A 19,668-nucleotide genomic window follows, 5' to 3' on the forward strand; every position below is an offset into this window, starting at 1 on the left:
GGAAATACTCTCCAGATCATGGAAAAACACTGATCTGCCCAGTAACTACCAGGCCTTGATTCTGGATGGTTGTGGGCACTTCAAGGAAATGGCCTTCCTCTGCCTAAACAAACAGAAATCTGTTGATTTCTCAAATGTTTCCCTCTGTCTCTAAACAAATAAAATTCTGCAGCGCAAAAGGCACGTAAGTCACATGAGCAGAAGTCTTGGATTGTTATTTGTTCTTTTTTTTTCCTGGGGGTAGGGTGGAGTTGTTATGTAACAAGAGAGAAGGAGCACGATGTTCAACTGGGAAGGAGCAACATTGGTCTCAAAGCAGAACACTGTGGGAAGAAAGGACATTTGTCTGAGTGCAGACTCTGGTGTTGATTTCAGCATCTGGGAACTGGAGGAAAAAACTGCCATGCCCTCAGGTCGTAAAAAAGACCCTATTTGAGAATATTTTCAAAAAATTCCTGTATCTCTGGGTAATAAAGGAACACATGTCCAAGGTAAACCATACAGCACAGAGCTGCAAGGCCTGGTTGTCAAAATGAAACATCAGGACAAACCAGAAGACAATGAGGAGGAGGAAGAGGAGGTGGCCATGTCTGAACAATCTGGATCAATTGGGTAGTAAACTTATTTTCTGTAAAGAAATGCTTACCATGTCTTACTGTGCCAGTAAACGGTTATTTAGATTATTGTTTGCAGTGTTATTGTAACCATGCTGGTCCCAGGATATGAGACAAGGTGGGTGAGGTAGTATCTTTTATTGGACCAGCCTTTGTTGGTGAAAGAGACACGCCTTCAAGCTACCCAGAGCTCTTCTTCAGATACTCTTCAATATTTATAGAAAATACTCCCAGACTTGAAAAAGAGCTTTGTGTAGCTCGAAAGCATCTCTCTTTCACCAACAGAAGTGGCCCAATAAAAGATATTACCTCATCCACCAGTCTCGAACTTAGATTATTGTTATACATTTGTGTTTTGGGTGGATTACTTATTAATTTCAAAATGTTTGTGTTAAAAATAACTGGTATGTTAGTTTGCTATGGGAATATTTATGAATTTTACTTTTACTGTTACTGCTGGACTTCTGAATGATTTTTTATTGCTCAATATAATCAAACATCCTCGGTAAAAATTTCCTGTTCAAAAGAAAATTTTATTAGGTATTTATGAATTTTAACATTGAAAAATGTGGGTTTTTTCAAGCTGTTTGGTATGTTGCTAGAGATAAGGGTTTAAGGATTATCTAAGTCTGTTTATGATTCATTATATTCCCTATAAAACTGGGTTTAAAACAAATTAAATCTTTTAAATAGTGGCACAAACAGCTGCAGCAGGAGGAATCTTTCCTTCACAATCTCATTTTTTAAATCAGTGCTCTAAGATATACTCCGAATGAGAGTGACTTTTTATTTTTTTTTACACACAACTTTGTTTCAGGGTCTGAGACATGAAGGGTCATGAACATCCATGATCTGCAATGTCCACAGCTTCAGAGTCATCTCCCGGTATCACCAGCAGTGCTGCAACTAAACATGTCTCAGACAGTAAAATACCTGTACCAAAAAAAAAAGACCTTCTTCATCATCCAGTAAGGCCATGGATGAGTTCAAAATCAGGACCAGCAAATTCCAGCAAGACTCCACAGATGAAAAAATGGCTGAGTTCATTTATTAAACAAATTCTCCCTTTCACCTTGTTCAAAACAAGCTTTTCATTGACATGGTTGGATCATTACGATCAGGCTACACACTACCCTGGCAGAGCAGACACTGCTGGATAAACATATGAGAAGGAAATTGAACATGCAAAAAAACATTGACAGGAAAGTCGTTAATCTGAGTCTTGATGGGTGGAGCCATCCAGTAATATATGCTTGTGACACAACAGAAAATGGGCTTGTCTATCTTACAAAAACAACTGATATAACAGGAAATGCCCATACAGCAGAATACCGAAAAAAAATAGCAGTAAACGATATAAGAAACTGAACAAAAATTCACATACCAAGAGCATAGCTTTGTCACACAATACTGCAAATGTAACAAAGATGGGAAGAAATCTAGAAGATGATAATGAAGAGAACCTGAAACTTACAACATATGGATGCAGTGTTCATTCAATGTATCTTTTAACCAAAGACTTAAATACAATTTCAGGAATAAAGGACAATGTTGTTGAAATTTTAAAAATACTTCCATAACAACCACTTTGCTTCAGCTTCACTGAAAAGAACAGGAGGATCCAAACAAATTGTCCCCCAAGAAGTAAAATGGAATTCAGTGGTTGGCTGTTCTGAGCAATTTATCAAGAACTGGCCTATACTGATGACTATTTGTGAAGAAAATTGTGTCAAAACACGTGGAATTGTCACAGCCAAAGTCATCAACAACACTGGACTAAAGAGAAATTGCGAAGATCTGCTGAATATACTGAAACCTATTTCCATAGCCTTGGACAAGCTGCAGAAAGATTGCTGCTGTATTTCTGGTGCTGCTGAATTTTGGAAAGAACTTTAAGAGAAACTGAAGAAAGAAATATCCAACTAACAAAGTTCAACTGCAAGCAGTAAAGAAGCAGATGAATCAGGCACTTACTCCACCTCATTTTCTTGCCAATATTTTCAATCCAAAGTGCCAAGCTAGATGCCTAACTGCTGAAGAAGATGCTGCTGCTATGACTTGGGCATCTAATAATCATGCCAGCCATAATAAACTTCCTGGTTGGAGGCAAACCATTCAAGCAGGATATGTTTGTTGATGATGATTTAAAGAAAGTCACAAGCTAAGACCCTGGAACTACAGTTTGAGAGTTTGTTGAAGTACTAGCCCAGCTTTTTGACAGCTCTTGCCTCTTCTGAAGACAGAGAAAGAATATTTTTTTCATTAGGTCTGATTAACTACCAATTGATTTCTCAACTTTGAATTAAAGCAAGGAAACATATTCTCTTCCAGTCTATGAATAAAAATGAGGCGGGAAGGGATGAGATCTACTAGTTTCAACAATTTAAAGGACAGCCTAAGTAACTTAGGAGACTGTTGTCTCCTTTTCAAGAGACTTAGGCGAGTAAGAATTTAAGCTCCAGCCACTTTCACTTAGGCATATTTGAAAATTTTCCCAGACTGATTTGAAATAATCAATTTAATTCAATGACTACAGTTAATCCCTGTTCCTTTAATGAATTTTTTTTTTTAAGTACATCAGAAGCAGGAAGCCTTCTAAACAACCAGTGGGACCACTGGACAATCAAGATGATAAAGGAGCACTCAAGGATGATAAGACCACTGTGGAGAAAATATATTAATACTTTGCATCGGTCTTTACGGCTGAGGATATGAGTGAGATGCCCAAACTTGAACCATTCTTTTTAGGTGACAAATCAGAGGAATTGTCTCAGATTGAGGTGTCATTAGAGCAGGTTTAGAACAAATTGATAAATTAAACAGTAATAAGTCACCAGAACCAGATGGGATTCACCCAAGAGTTCTGAAGGAACTCAAATGTGAAACTGAAGTACTAACAACTGTGGTTAACTTAAACTAACATTTAAATCAGCTTCTGACCAAATGATAGCTAATGTGACACCAATTTTTAAAAAGGGCTCCAGAGATGATCCTGGAAATTACTGGAGGGTAAGCCTGACTTCAGTACTGGGCAAACTGGTTGAAACTATAATAAAGAACAAAACTATCAGACACATATATGAACATAATTTGTTGGGGGAAGAGTCAACATGGTTTTTCTAAAAGGGAAATCATGCCTCACCAATCTACTACAATTCTTTGCGGGGGTCAACAAACATGTGGACAAAGGGGATCTAGTGGATATAGTGTACTTAAGATTTTCAGAAAGCCTTTGACAAGGTCCCTCACCAAAGCCTCTTAAGCTAAGTAAGCTGTCATGGGAAAAGAGGGAAGGTCTTCTCATGGATCCGTAACTGGTTAAAAGATAGGAAATAAAGGGTAGGAATAAATGGTCAGTTTTCAGAATGGAGAGAGCTAAATAGGGGTGTGTGTCCCCCAGAGGTCTGTACTGGGACCAGTACTATTCTACTTATTCATAGATGATCTGGAAAAAGGGGTAATCAGTGAGGTGGCAAAATCCGCAGATGATGCAAAACTACTCAAGATAGTGAAGTCCAAAGCAGACTGTGAAGAGCTACAAAGGGATCTCACAAAACTGGGTGACTGGGCAACAAAATGGCAGATGAAATTCAGAGTTGATAAATGCAAAGTAATGCACATTGGCAAACATGATCCCAGCTATACATATAAAATGATGGGGTCTAAATTAATTGCTATCACTCAAGAAAGATCTTGGAGTCATTGTGGATAGTTCTCTGAAAACATCCACTCAATGTGCAGCAGTAGTCAAGAAAGCCAATAGAATGTTGGGAATCATGAAGAAAGGGATAGATAATAAGATAGAAAATATCATATTGCCTCTATATAAATCCATGGTATGCCCACATCTTGAATACTGCATGCAGATGTGGTCGCCCCAGCTTATAAAATATATATTGGAACTGGAAAAAGTTCAGAAAAGGGCAAAAAATTATGGGTATGGAACAGTTTCCACATGAAGAGAGGTTAATAAGATTGGGACTTTTCAGCTTGGAAAAGAGATGACAAAGGGAGGATATGATAGAGGTCTATAAAATGATGATTGGTGTGGAGAAAGGAAGCATTATTTACTCCTTCTCATAACACAAGAGCTAGGGATCACCAAACGAAATAGGCAGCAGGTTTAAAACAAACAAAAGGAAGTACTTCTTCATACAATGCCTAGTCAACCTGTGGAAGTCTTTACCAGAGGATGTTGTGAAGGCCAAGACTATACCAGGCTTCAAAAAAGAACTAGATAAATTCATGGACGATAGATCCATCAATGGCTATTACCAGGATGGGCAGGGATGGTGTCCCTACCCTCTGTTTGCCAGGAGCTGGGAATAGGTGACAGAGGGTGGATCACTTTATGATTACCTGTTCTGTTCACTCCCTCTGGGGCACCTGGCAATGGCCACTGTCAGAAGACAGGATACTGGGCTAGATGGACCTTTGGTCTGACCCAGTATGGCCGTTCTTATGTTATCATTTAGTTGTAAATATAAAACATATTTTGATAAGAGAAGTTTATGTACCTAAAGCATTTAAGGTTGTTTGGCCTAACAAAAATATTTTATATACTGTTTTGTGTGTTTAATTAAATTCCAATTACCATCCTAATACAGCTTGACACAAATCATGAGCAAAAAGTTAAAGATGTACCAAATCTATTGTAAAGGCTCTATTTTGTTGTAAATCAACATGTTTTAATAGCAATATCAGCTAACGAGAATACACTTTTCTTTAGAAAAATAACTGAAGTACAAATGGAAAAGTTAATTAAAATAATTATATAAATGTAGGTTTCTACTTGGTGACTGAAATAATTATTTAAATCTGAATTTAAATCAATCCACCCTGTGAAGCCATCATAACTAATCTAGGGCCATCGGCCTTAATTATCTCTCAGTGACTGGCTCACTACCATGGAATAGTTTTTCTGCACGGAAGGTGGGTGCTTCTCACAGCACATGTCAGGCAGACAGTGTCTCCATTTAACAACAGGGTTCTGCTCTGGATGACAGGGAGGGGACAGATCACTGCCAGACAACAAGGGCTTACAAGAACAAGACAGCAGGAGAGACCTGCTCAGCTTGAAATACTAACAGACTTTGGACTCACAATAAGGGGGCAAGTTCAGACATGGGGAGGGTGCATCTCAGGACTTTTATTCTTTTCAAAGATCTGTAACTCTGGAATGCCTTTAAGGAGTGAAGTCGCTGATTAAGAACTTCCTTTGCTAAGCCTGTATTCCTTGCTTTCCTGCAATGATGTCGTCATAGGGGTTAAACTAGAAGTCAAGAGCACTCAGAACTCAGAAAGAAGGATGTCAGAGAGAGAGAGAGAGCGAGCGAGCACTTGAAAATGAAGTTCATTACAGCATGGTTGGTAGATTACTCTGGAATGACCAGAATAGACTATGCTTTAACTTTCATTTCTCTATGGTAACCTAAGGACTTTTTATGCTGTGTTCCAGTTGACTAATAAACCATACTGTTTTTAAAATGCTGCTTGGGTATCCCTGTAAATACCTGATGAGGTGCATTAATCCCCGAGGACCATACAAGTGTCTACCTAGAGTCTATTTCAGTTGGACTTGCTGAACGGAGCTCACGGTGTGAAGCGGGAGTGCTGAAGCCCCAGAGGTTCGATCTCAGCAGGCGGTGAGGCCATGTAGCCTACCCTGAAGGAAGAGTGAGACCACTTGGCAGTCTGGCACATGTCAGGGGTTCCTACAAGAGACTGTTCCAAGTTGGGGGCATAGCACCTATCCTGTGGATCCATAAGAGCATGTCAGTTAAAAAGACATTATTAGGAGAGGGAGTAGAAATCTTAAGGACTGATTACAGTTAGAGTGGCTCTCTGCTGCAATTTGTTTTTAGTACTTTTGTCTACCACTTGGATCTTTATTCTAATTTCATTTGCTTTCAGTCTGTATTAGCATAGGATTTTGACAACGCCAAAAAAGCAGACTGGCAGGCAGGCAAATTTCATCATAAATATTCAGTAAGATACCCAGTGCCATCTTCTTCCATCCTTCATGGAAGCTTGGCTAGCTGATACACAAGCCAAAGATCTCAGAAAACAACAAAAGTCCTAAGATGAATCCTTAGCATGTCTTACCTCACCCTTTCTTGTGAGTTCAAGACCTGTTTGGGTTTCAAGCTCCTCCCAACTTGTTCCTGCAAGCCCTTTTTGTCTGGCAATGGTTGCCTCCTGCACAGAACAGCAAGTCACTTTTAAGCAGAGTCTTGGTCTCTTTTTTCCCCCCATATGCTTTATTGGTACACTCCAACCCACTCTTGTCACATCTGGCCCACTGTATAGAAAACAATCATTCCAAGGTTGCAGAGACAGAAACAAAGGTGCTGGCCTGAGACTGAAGTCTTGATGGCTTCTCAGTGTTAGTCCGTCAATAAGATATCAAGCACCTTCCTCTTCATGGCATCTCTGTGTAATGCAGTTCAACGCGCATGTCTTGTGCACGTTTGAACATGAGTTCATCACATAATACAAGATGGAGGTCATAATCTGATACCTATGTATTCCACGCTGACAGAGTGCCTTTCTCTCAGGCTTTCAAGTCTCTACAGAAAATATTCAATGTAACTGAGAAGAAAAATATGAGTGAAGTTAAGTGTGAGGAGCTCTTGAAAAATAAAGTAGTAATTGCTTCTCACAGGAAACATGAATGCTTTAAACTGAAACAGAGAGAGAGGTGCAACCTTCGAGGAAATGACAGACAAACACAAAATATCACTGAGTAAGTTAAAGAAAAATATCCTCAAGAGTTGTATGGATGTGATTGACCTGTAAATGGATTTCCGGGCGGGAACTACAAGTGAACACCTTAATCAGGAAGTGACTCCTGGAAGGTCCCCGTTTTCTTTGCTGGAAGCAGGAAATGGGGGGATCAAAGGCTTTCAAGGTCATTTTCTTCTCTGGCCATTAGGAACAATATTGTCAAAGCCAGTTTGTTGGGGTTTTTGGAAGGATATCATGTATATAATATAAAGATGTGCCCAACAGTTCTTCCCCTCCACTTTGCGGGACAGAATAAACCATTTTTGAATATTACAAAAGGCAGCTGATGCATTTAGGTGCAGGGAAGAGTACTTCTTTCCAAAGGTAAGACCAATTTGTTTTCCTCTTTCAACAAAGCAGAAAAATGTGCTGAATACAGCAACTATAAAGTCCACTGAACACCCAGACATATTATTAATTGTAGGTACTTTTCCAGTAGACTGGTAGTGTGAGATTGCTCGATTCATCACGCATAGTGTCTTACACCCACAATGTTATTTGTGTGATTTTTATAGAATATAAGCCTTTGTATTTTCATAACAATATTTTTCTGCTTTATGTACTTTCACCATTTAAGGAATAATAAACATTTGAGAGAGACTGACACTGGGTTGAAAATGTATATAATTTAAGCCCCATTCCCTTAATTCTGAATACATGCTGTCTCCAGACCACCCACTTTGTTCTGATTGGGCTGAGAAACATTGAGAGATCACAAAGCTCAAGAATGATAGAGGTTCATCCCTTGTGGCATCCAGTTCTATTTCATGGAAATAACAGGCTGATAAGACGTCTGAGCCAACAAGCAGTCGTACAATAATACCAGTTCGTAAACTGGTGGGTTGACAGGTTAACCAACTGGAGCAGTCCAAAAAAGCCCAATGCTCAAATTCAATTATACTTATACTACATACTTATACTACTCAGAGAGGTGATTAATAAATACATGATGCAAAATGCTCAAAACAATACAACACACTAACAGACCTTTCCTGCCTTCTGCAGCTGGGAAATGAAAGGACACAGCTTTCCTTATTAGCTAGTCCTTTCCTGTCTACTAGGGAAAGACTCCCCACTAAAGCTTCCTTAACTCTGGATCTCTCTAGCCTACTGCCCCTGTCTAGGAGGTGAGTTAGTCACTACAAGCCACATGGTTGCTCCTGTCATGTGAACTGTGACTATCACTTCCTGTTTTAAAGGGCCCAGTAGCCAACCCAGGTGCACTGGAATACACACCCCAAAGCCCAAGGCCTTGTTAGAGAGTTACGCTATGAAACGGATATTATGCAGAGAAATCCCATAAATGAACATGCATTTTTATCCAATATCCTGTCAAAATTGCAGGACACAAAATAATTACATATAGCAACTCAAGCAAATGGAGAGCAAAATGTATATTATGTATATACCGTGAGAAAGGAATGTGAACAAAGAAAGCAAGCCCTTTTTCAGTCTTTAATATTGTTCGTTACTTGCCATATAAAGATTCAGAGGGATCCCTTGCTACCCTACTCAAAAGTATATAGATAGCATCAATGTATGTTGAAATAGAAGCTTTCGATGAAAAACTTCGGGGTTTAACAATGTATAAATATGTATTAAAAATAAAATAGTTAAATTTTTAAAACACAATATATTAAATAAATATTTGTGGAAATTTAATATTTTTTGTTGTTTTTTATGTCTCTGACTTTATATTGTGGAAGTAGACATATTCTGAGACAGACAGTAGACTGCAGTATCACTTCTCTCCTTCCCACACCGTTCCAGCCTCTCTCCTGTCAACACAAATATTCCAAAAGCACTCTTTCCCATACCTCTTATGTGTATCTCGTTTTCGAGGGATATCACACATTTTCATCCAAGTTATCTACATTGTGCACAAATTTTATATATTCCTCTCACTTTTAGTGGTGTAATGTATTTACCTCAAATGAAGTATCATGACATTGAGATATAGAAAGAGTTCTTTCGACTAAGGAAAGGAGCCCACAGGATTTTCACTGAATGGGTAGTTTTTGTTTCCCTCATTTTGGATCTTTGTTACATACTGAGTCCCATTACTTGGGCTGCGGCAACTTGAGAGGTCTGATTCTTCCGCACTCAAACGTCACCTGGAGAACAAAGATTCTCTCCAAAGGCTGAACTCAGATTCCACTGATCATTCCAGAGCCTGGTATATGCTACAAAATTACGTTGACATAAGTTACCTTGCAACATATCTACTCCAAAATTTGCACGTCTACACCAAAATTTGTCTCTGGCTGACATAAATGTCTCCTTACAGCAATGCAGTAAAACCACCTCCCCAAATGGTGTGGAATCATTGCCAACCTATTGACGTCAACACCATGCCAGTGTAGACGCTGCTTGACCTATTTGACCCTATTAGTCCTCCAGCACCTTTCCCACAATGCCCCACTCCCTGTGACAGTGACCTCTCTGGTCACAATTTTAAACTCCACTACTCAGGGGTCATGGAGACTGAAAGCCACCTTCCCTTTAAAACTAAGGATATAAATACTGTTTTAAAAGTTAACTATTTAAAGGATTAAAATTTGGCCAGCGGGGTGGGGCCAGGTCTGGGGTCCGGCCAGCATCCATCATGGTGTGGCCAGAGTGGTGTGGCCGGGGTACGGCCGGAACTGCACAGCCAGGGCAGGGCTGCACAGCGCCACACTGTGCAGCCAGGGGTTAATGGTTAATGTTGGTTAACATTTTACATCCCTTTTTAAAACTTCATGAGTAATTTTGAAAAGACCTTTTCCTGATGGCCCACCTTGATGAGCACACGTAACAGCTATCCCTTGTTGAGTCCAACTGCCCAAAGGACCATTCTAGCTCCATGCACTAGACAAACTCCTGCCTAGAGTAGACGGGAGTATTGGATCTCCTGGGCCTGTGGGGAGAAGAGGCTGTGCAAGCACAGCTATAGACCAGCCACCAAAAAGTGGACATTTATGAGCAGATTGCATGTGGAATACAGGCAAAGGGGTACAACAGAGAGCAGCAGCAACGCCACATGAAAGCAAAGGAACTGTGCCTGGCACACCACAAGGCCAGGAAGTGCGATAACCCATCTGTTGCTGAGCTGCAAACTTGACACTTTTATAATGAGCTGCATGCCATACTTGACAGAGACCCCATCATCATCTCACAGAACACCATGGATGCTTCAGAGGAACCTGAAACAAAGACCCCTACCATGAACAATGAAGAAGAGGAGGGAAAATTCAGCAGGGGGCCACGACCTAGGACCTGCTCGAGACTCAACCGCTGTTTAGCCAGTCTGCCAGCCAAGCATGGATGAGCCCAAAGAAGGGGGAAGAAACCTCTAGTAAATGTGTGCATGCATTTTTCCTTACGACTTCTAAATTTAAATATGGTGCCCAGCCCAACTCACAGTCACAGGTATCAACTTTTCACTGTTTTACTAGTACCATTCCCTCTTCTTGTATAACAAAGAGAGGCAGAGTTGGCATCTGCTTTTCATTCTCCTGTTGAGTCTGGCAAGGAGACGCCATGCAGTGCAGTTTACGTTCAAAGGGATGTCCCTTGTATCCTCCTGAGAGATCTCTATGAAACTTACATGGACGTACCCTAAAATCCTCTCCTGAAGGTTTCTAGGGATAGCTACCTTATTTCTTCCTCCTCAGTAGGCTACTTTCCCATGCCACTGTGATGACTTTTGGCTGGCACCATTACAGTGGAACAGGCTAGCGGCAGATGGGCCCAGACAGCTTTGGGATGTCAATAGCAGCTGTGCTCTTTGGGCCTTAGTTACCCTCAAGAGTGAGATATCACCTAAAACCATCACCACCTATGGAAAATGGTGCCAATATTCAGTGCCACTGCCCTATACTCGTACCCATGGAATAGGGATCAAAATGTTATCGTTTCATGCAACTGAAATTCTTTCCCCACTGCTTCTTGCACTAGATGAGTCATACACAGTGTGGCTAGGGCTGGAGTGTGGTGCTGTGCACAGAAGCTCCACAGCAGAAATGTCAATAAGCATGTCTTATTATCAACCAGGGCACAAGGAAAACCACAACTTCACATACACTGACAGCGGCAGTTCTCACAGATATGTGTAGCCATGATGGAGTACATTTGTGTACTGAAATGGACAGAAATGTTTTCTGCCTTTCCAATTTCGAAGTCCCATTCTGTTAATTTTTCTTTTTTGCACATTGCATGACAAAAGTGGTGCAGAAAAACAACTTTCTATTTGGGGAAAATATAATTATCTTCATTAGTTCACAACACTTATTGCAGAATACACAGCAGTACTCGAAGCACATACTACTTGTAAATATACAGCAAGCACCATAAAACTCAGACCTTCAGGAAAATACCCACTCATATTTTTAAATGTACAGAAAGCACTACACTATTCCTAGCAGCACCCAAAGCTCCAGGCCCAGAGAACAGTCTAGCACAGAACACTACTGTGGCTGACCATTAAAGACCTCTTTCAAAGGCTCCCTCAACTGCATAGCTCCATGTTAAGCTCTTGTAATGTCCCTTATGTCTGGCTGCTCAAAATTAGCCACTCCACCTCCGCCCACCACCCTGGCGACAGATTATTCCCCAAGGATCAAGCACCTTCCCTGACCAGCCCACATTGATATCAGTAAAGCATCCCCAATGATGCACCAACGCTTGCATAACCATAGAAAAGTAGTCCTTTCTGTTGATACTCTATGGCTAGTGCCAAAACAGGGATGTGCGTGCCTTGCCCCAGGAACCCAGTGCTACAAATCCTTGCATTATGTACAGCGCCAAAGCAAGTGTTATGTGACCAGGACATGGTTGTCATGCTTAGTGACTGAAGCAGAAGTCATGCCCAATGGTCAAAACAGGAGTCAGACCAAGAAATCAGAAAAGAAACTGGTAGCCAGGAATCGGAGCCTAGTGTCAAAACCAGAGTCAGAGACCAGAGCCAGGGATCAGATCCAGAGTCAGAAGCCAGGAGTCGGAGCCCAGAATATGAGTCAGAGGCCAGATGCTAGAGCCAATGGTCAGAGTCAGAGGCCAGGGATCTGAGCTGAGGGTCAGAACCAGAACAAGGCAAGGCAGCAGCATGGCTGTGGCCAAGACAAGTGCGGGGCTGGAACAAGGCAGAAAAAAGCAGGCACAGAAGCCATCACAGCCGCGGGCAAATGCTTTGAGCAGCCACCAAACTGTTGCTGCTGGCTTTAAGCCAATCATGCAGCCTCCTACAGGCCAGTTGCACACATTAGGTTACTTTGCTGCAGGCCCTGATTCCTAACAACAAGCAGCCAAGCATGCAAACGAATGAGCTACATACAAACTTCGGCAGCAGTACGTTGATACAACTTTCGTTGACCGAAGGTGGTAGTGAAGACATGCCCATCATAACTTCACTCATGGATCTTGCTAAGTCTTCCACACTTGGTTAACTTCCCCTGCAACTCTTAAATCTCCTTGAACCAAACATATCTTGCCAGCTGCCTTCCTACGTCATTTATGTCTGCTACTCCTTGTCAGGTACCATGTCAACCACAAGAATACCTTGGTCTCCTCCACCTCCCTTTCTCCTCTGAGGTTTGTGGTTGTAGGGGAATGCAACTTTAATAAGTGCCCCTGGCAATTATCACCCCTACATAGACACAAATGACTTAGATGGAGAAGGGAGTGCTGTTGAAGGTGCTGCCGGAAAATGAAGGATAAAGGATAGATTCCAAAACCAGAAGGAATCACTGTGATCATTTAGTCTGACCTCCTGTATAACACAGACCACAGAATTTCCCCAGCATAATTTGTAGAGCACATATTTTTTAAAACAACATCCAGTGTTGATTTAAAAACTGCCAGTATGTTTCAGCACATATATGCTTCCAGGCAATAAGTTGTTACATTGTTAATTTTTTTCAAAAGCCAACATTGTTCTTGAAAAACAGATTGTTCTGAACTTTTTAAACAGTCCTCAATTATAAAATGAAATTGTAGATTTGTTGCAGAATAAAAATACTGTTAATGGACTAAACAATATACCAAACCAAGGTGAAGCTGCTATGCAATGAAATCATGAAAATATGTACCATAATACATGCTGAACAATTCAATTGAAGAATCATTGCATTTCTTGCAATTGCAGTGTCCTGCTTTGTATAATGGTTTAAAATTAAATTAGTGACAACTCAAAATATTGCAGAAACTATTCTGTTTGTTTTTTACGTAATTCCACAGATCAGTAATTCAACTCTTTCAAGATGCTAGTGCAAATAATGTTTCCCAGGAAAATTACAGGTGTTTCACATCATGAGACACAACCAGAAATGAAGAAACCACAACAGGGTGCAGACCTGAATCATGTATCAACCTACATATTACTGTTTTCTTTTACATTACTGTAGTGATTAAAAGTACACTGACAGTTGAATACAAAAGTTGTCGTTTTCATAGATTAGCTAGCATCCCTCCAAAAAAGAATCTTGGTATAGTGTCCTCATTATAAGTGATTTCAGATGGTAACCAATGATCCAACGGTACTTTAAAATTTAAGTGATGAAATAAAGTTCTCTCATAAAGTGTTTAAAAGACAGGGTAAGCAAACATGAGATGATCGCTCCTTAATTAAATATTTGCATAGTTTTGTATTCTTGCTTAATAAGAACATAAGTTGATTGCACCACAGGTTAACTGTTCTACAGATAGTGTTATAGTGTAATTTGATTATACTTTTAATATTTATTAGCAAGATTTTCATCATGCTTCTTCACAATATGTGATAACATCCTCCTACAAGGTTTAACTATGCTAAAAGCATCCATGACATCAGTTGTTTTAAAAAAAAATTTTTTTTATTATGTTGAATCAGTTGAAGCCACTTATAGGAGAGGACTCAGAACACCCAAAATACTGCTGTGACATCTTCCACCTCCATATTCACCAGTTATATATGGTTATGATATATTTTATACAAAGTATACCTTGTGAGATATTGGAAAAGTCATCATCTGTTGAACATTACTGTTCTGTTTAAATGTATGTATAATCGCTGTATATGAAGTTATGAGATTTTAATATATGTTTGTTACTGAAACATGTTGAGAATCTGGGAAAAGGCCACAGACCAGGTCCTTAAAAATAACAAAGGAACTGTAAACACAAGCCTTACATGTCAAGTCTCATGTATACAGAAAGTGCAAGCAAGAATTTGCCATTCATATGAAGGACTGAGTGCTGAGCACCTAGTCAGTGGGGGTTGCCTAACCTCATGACACAACAAGGATAATTCCAGCACCTGAAGGACAGTATAAAATAAGGGACAGTGACATCATCAGACCATCTCTCCTCCCCCTATACTGAAGGTAACATGATCATCTGAAAGATAGAAACAACACTGAACTGCGGGAGTGGTCCTAAGTGGAAAAAAACTTTCCCGTCAGCACAGACTGCTGTAGGCTTTTGGGTAAGAGAAACCTTTTTGTTTTAGATTTGACTTAGCTTGGTAAAGTTTAGGAATTAGACGGTGATTCTTACCTTTTATTTCTTTTTGCAACCAATTCTGACCGTTTATGCTTATACCATTTATAATCATTTAAAATCTATCTTTCTTTCTTTCATTAATAAATGTATTTTGATGTTTTATGTAAACTTGTGAGGTTTTCACTGAAGGGCTTGGGGAATCTCTTCTCAGGTTAACAAAGGCTAGTGCATATTAATTTTCTTTGATAAAATTATGGACTTATGAGCTTGTATTGCTTAGCAAGAAACTCAACAGTACAAAACTTTACATTTCTGGGGTGCAAGGCTGAGACTAACGATATGCAGGTGTCACCCTATATGTAATTCAAAAGTGGCTGAGCATAGCACCCTGATAGTTGTCTGGGTGTGACCTGCATGCTAGAGGTTGGGGTGAGTGGACAGAGTGGCAGCGCACACAGCAAAGCAGGTCACAGTACAGACCAGATTGGAGAGTTAAGGGGGCACAACAGTCGAAACTGTACCTCGGGACATGTCACAATTGCATTAACATAAACAACAGATGCACTTAAAGTTGCCATCATATCATATATTTGCAATATGGCTAAACGTAAAGGTGTACATCTGGGAACAAGGAACGTAAGCCACACTTGCAGGATGGTGGACCCTATACTGGGAAGCAGTAACTCTAAAAACAATTTGGGGATCTTGGTGGATAATGAGCTGACCAAGAGCTTCCAGTGTGACACTGAAGTCGAAAGAGCGAATGCAATCATGGGATGCATAAACAAGGAATCTTGAGTAGGTGTAGTTATTTTACCTCTGTTATCTGGTACTGGTACAACCACTGCTAGAATACTGTGTCCAGTTCTGCTGTCCACAATTCAAGAAGGGTGTTGATAAATTGGAGAGGGTTCAGAGAAGAGCCACGAGAATGATTTAAAGAATTAGAAAACATGCCTTATTGTGATAGATTGAACTCCTTGAGTCTCTTTAGCTTAACAAACAGAAGTTCAGGGTGATTTGATTAGTCTGTAAGTACCTACCTGGGGAACAAATATTTAATAATGAGCACTTCAATCTAACAGAGAAAGGTTTAACACAATCCCTTGGCTGGAAGCTGAATCTAGACAAATCCAGACTAGAAATAAAGCATACATTTTTAATGGTGACATTCATTAACCATTGGAATGATTTACCAGGGGTCATGGAGGATTTTCCATGACTGACAATTTGTAAGTCAAGATTGGACGTTTTTCTAGAAGATACTGATCTAGGCATTGTTCTAGAGTATTTCTATAGCCTGTGCTAGAACATCAGACTAGATTATCATAATGGTTCCTTCTGGCCTTAGAATCTGTGAGAGCAAACAAAACAGCAGAGGCTAAACTATCTTGCTTTTCAGAAAGACTTGACCAGACTACAATAGCAGAGCTCCAAAGAACCAGACAGAACTCTCCAACACGATACATTAAAAAAGCACTAAAGACCTCGTGTAATACTGACCACACAGAGAAGGAAGGCAGAGAGAAAAACATGAAATAATGACATTTATATTTAATTTCAAAATGTAGAAGGAACCATTACAAAATAAAAATTATTTTTAAGTGTGATTTGTATCTTTTATTGTTGGGAAAGGTTTGCATTTCACTCAGCGTAGGTAATGAAAGTATACTAATATGTTTCATGCTGTGGTTCTCACGTATTAGCACAATACATTTGTGTTTGGTTTTCCATTATAGGGGAATATTTTAATTATGTCTCAGGAAAATGTTAAAAAAGAAAAAAAAAGGAACAAAAAACACCCAAAACACACGATGGTCCCTTATTCAGCATTTTTAAAAAATCAGTAACGCAGCATTTAGTTCTGGCATGCAACAGCACAAGCCCAGCATGAGTGCAGGTAAGAATAAATACCAGTGCTAATCTTTTCACTGCTGCTGAACCATAAACATTTTTGAATGGACTTCTTGTGAAAGGGCACCACCTTACTCTGGTGGCAAGGGGACTAACAAACTCTTCTGGGCTCATCCAACACCAACCAGGCACACCTGTAAGGCCTGCTTTGCCTGAATGCAGGGATGGGAGCAGGGAGTTTAAAAAGGGAAAACCTGTCAAGGGAAAGGACTGCTAACCTCAGATGGAGATCAGCCAAGACGGAGACAGTCTCTACCTTTACTGCCCCTGGAGCTGCACGGACCAGTTGCAAAGAAGAATGCCCCAAGAGTAGAGACTGGAGGTAGCCCTTAATTAAAGGCAACAGACCCACTGAAACACCTCCTGAAAGACTGGCTAAGAGACAGACCACCTTTGCCTTTCTTTTCTGTCACTTGAATTACCCTCTCTCAGAAGAGAAAGAGAGAAGTGCCTTTCTTTTGTTTGTTTTGCTTAGAGAACCCCTCATATCCTACGAATTGAAGGAGGACATTATAAGAAACCTGAAGCAGGGTCTGGTGGGGATTTTGGGAGGATAGGGGCTACCCTCACTCCTGAATACAAGGACCTCACAGTGTGGACTGGAGGAAAGTTTTTCTTAATATTACCTAGTATATCCAACAACACTACAAAGCTAGATGCCAAAAAAAAAAAAAAAAAAAAACCCACCACCACCCACCTGTATATTTCAATAAAAAATGAATGGGGCAAATATATGCACAGTGACTCTTTCAAAGTCATGATTCAAGGAAACTCTGTGATATGTTTTCTAAGTCTCTCTTTTTAAAAACTAAAAAAAAAAAGTCTATGAATCCTGCAGTCTTTCACAAGAAGGCCATATGTACGCTATGGGGACAATAATGGCACTGATACCATGCCATAGCTCTGTTGGTATAACCCTGTAGTGTAGATACGACTTACAGTGACAGAAGGAGTTTTTCCATCATTGTAGGAACATCAACTCCCTAAGCAACAGAAGCTAGGTCAGTGGAAGCATTGTTCTGTTGACATAGCCACGTCTACACCAGGGGTTAGGTGAACATAGCTACAGTGCTCAGAAGTGTGGATTTTTCATACCCCTTAACGCTGTAGCCACACTGTCCTAGATTTTAATTGTAGACCAGGCCTATGAATCAGACCAAGTCTAAGAATTAGCAAGTTAAAATGTTTTATAAGGATATTGATTTTCTTACTTTGAGGTACTTAGCTTTATTCATCCTGCTGTGTTACAGCCAATAAAACATTCCATCCATGTCAATTCTTATTTGTGAAAAAGCATTCCAGCAATTACCTTTAGTAAAATATACCATATTGAAATATTCTGGTCTACTGTTTATTCACAAAGGCACAAAATAATTCCTGGACATTGTACAAAGGTACTGTGACATGGATTTTAGAAAGTACTAAATACTGCTAAAGTAGAATCCCATTCCAATTTGTTTTCCTGAATGGTACTAAGAGATATAATTAATTTTGCTAGAAGGCTTAAAGTACATTACAAGTAGTTTTAGACTAGAAATCACAGTAATAAGTACTTTGAATTAATATTTCTAAAAAGTTAATAAAATCTAAAGCATCACAAGCTTTATTACTCATTTTAAAATACATAATAATTTCTAACACTATAGCTTCAATGTTTCCAGCTAAAAACTTTTCAAATCAACATGGCATTCACGCAAGTTAGTCACACATACACATGATCTGACGTTGTACCCACCTGCCAGCGAACACCACACAAAACTAAGAGTTTTGACCTACATGTTTAAAACATTAAAATATTTCCATAAATGACACATTACCTCTTTAACAGCACATAAAAATCCATGAAACAGCTCAGGTTGCATATAAAGGATGTTCAAGTTTAATGTAGCATAATCATAATACCTGTATGTTAAAAAAAAAAAAAAAAACACACGTAACAGTCACATAACTGTATTTCTTAATCTCTACTTAAAAATAAAGTCAGAAGTATGCTGTATTTGCTTAAATTGGCCAGCATTAATGTTCTTAACAAAACTATAATAAATATAAAGGCTGCTCAAGACACCAACATTTTTCTTCATACAGGTTTGGAAAAAAATATTTTTACATATATCAAGTACCTCAAATTCCATTATTCTGACAAGCACTGAGAAGAGTTAACATCTGAATTGCAGCCATACAGCAATACCATTTTTTCCAACCTCATAAGTCATCCACATCAAAGAAAAGTCTTAATAATTAAATATAATGCTATGTAAAAATATTACAAATGCACATTTTAGTATATCAGCATACATATTATCTTGCAAACTTAATTATAACAGTTGTATAACGGTCATCATAACTTGTTTCCTCTCAGTCATAACTTTCAGAAAAATTCTTTCCTGGCCAAAAATGTCCATGTTTGATGTCAGCCAAAAGGCTTTTGGAGTTTTTTTAAGTCAGAAGAAAATAAGTTACCACAGTAGGAAAAAAATACATTTCTGCTTTGAGAAGAAATGTAAAATTTCATTCTGAATACAAATAAAGGGCTGAACTCTCAACTTCACACAGGACTAGCACTCAATGAGGTATAGCTGTCTTTGAGTTTGAAAAAGAAATACTGAGACAAGCTACTTTACCTACTGAATGGTCCAATTTAAAACCTATGACATTGCACACAATTACTGTAGAACTCCATAGTGCCACATCTACTTCTATCTTTCAAATCCAATTTTTTTGTAAGAAAAATAAATACAAATTCCTGTTTTCATACCATATTGCAGCTACAAGTTTAAATAAAGCAATCAGAGAAAATTCAATGATATCAGCTTAAAGTTAGGTGACCAAAGTTACATAGTATTTAAAAGCTAGGTGGTTAATGTAAATCTTGATGTATTGTATGGAAAACATTCAG

General features: G+C 39.3%; 1 protein-coding gene across 14 annotated transcripts in view; it reads right to left on the reverse strand.

The window, feature by feature from the left end:
* The window catches only part of ZNF438 (zinc finger protein 438), a 94,392-nt gene that overhangs the window by 70,709 nt on the left and 4,015 nt on the right, over nt 1-19,668 (reverse strand). For 11 of the 14 annotated variants that reach the window (XM_037890939.2, XM_037890947.2, XM_037890945.2 and 8 more), the window contains exon 2: nt 18,590-18,674. The gene's annotated coding sequence lies outside the window, so the exon portion shown is untranslated. Of the gene's footprint in view, nt 1-18,000; nt 18,082-18,589; nt 18,675-19,668 lie in introns of all 14 variants that reach the window. The other 3 variants (XM_043541423.1, XM_043541427.1, XM_043541422.1) reach the window with 1 other exon arrangement.

Source organism: Chelonia mydas, chromosome 2 (genome assembly GCF_015237465.2).
Source record: "Chelonia mydas isolate rCheMyd1 chromosome 2, rCheMyd1.pri.v2, whole genome shotgun sequence".
NCBI lineage: Eukaryota > Metazoa > Chordata > Testudines > Cheloniidae > Chelonia > Chelonia mydas.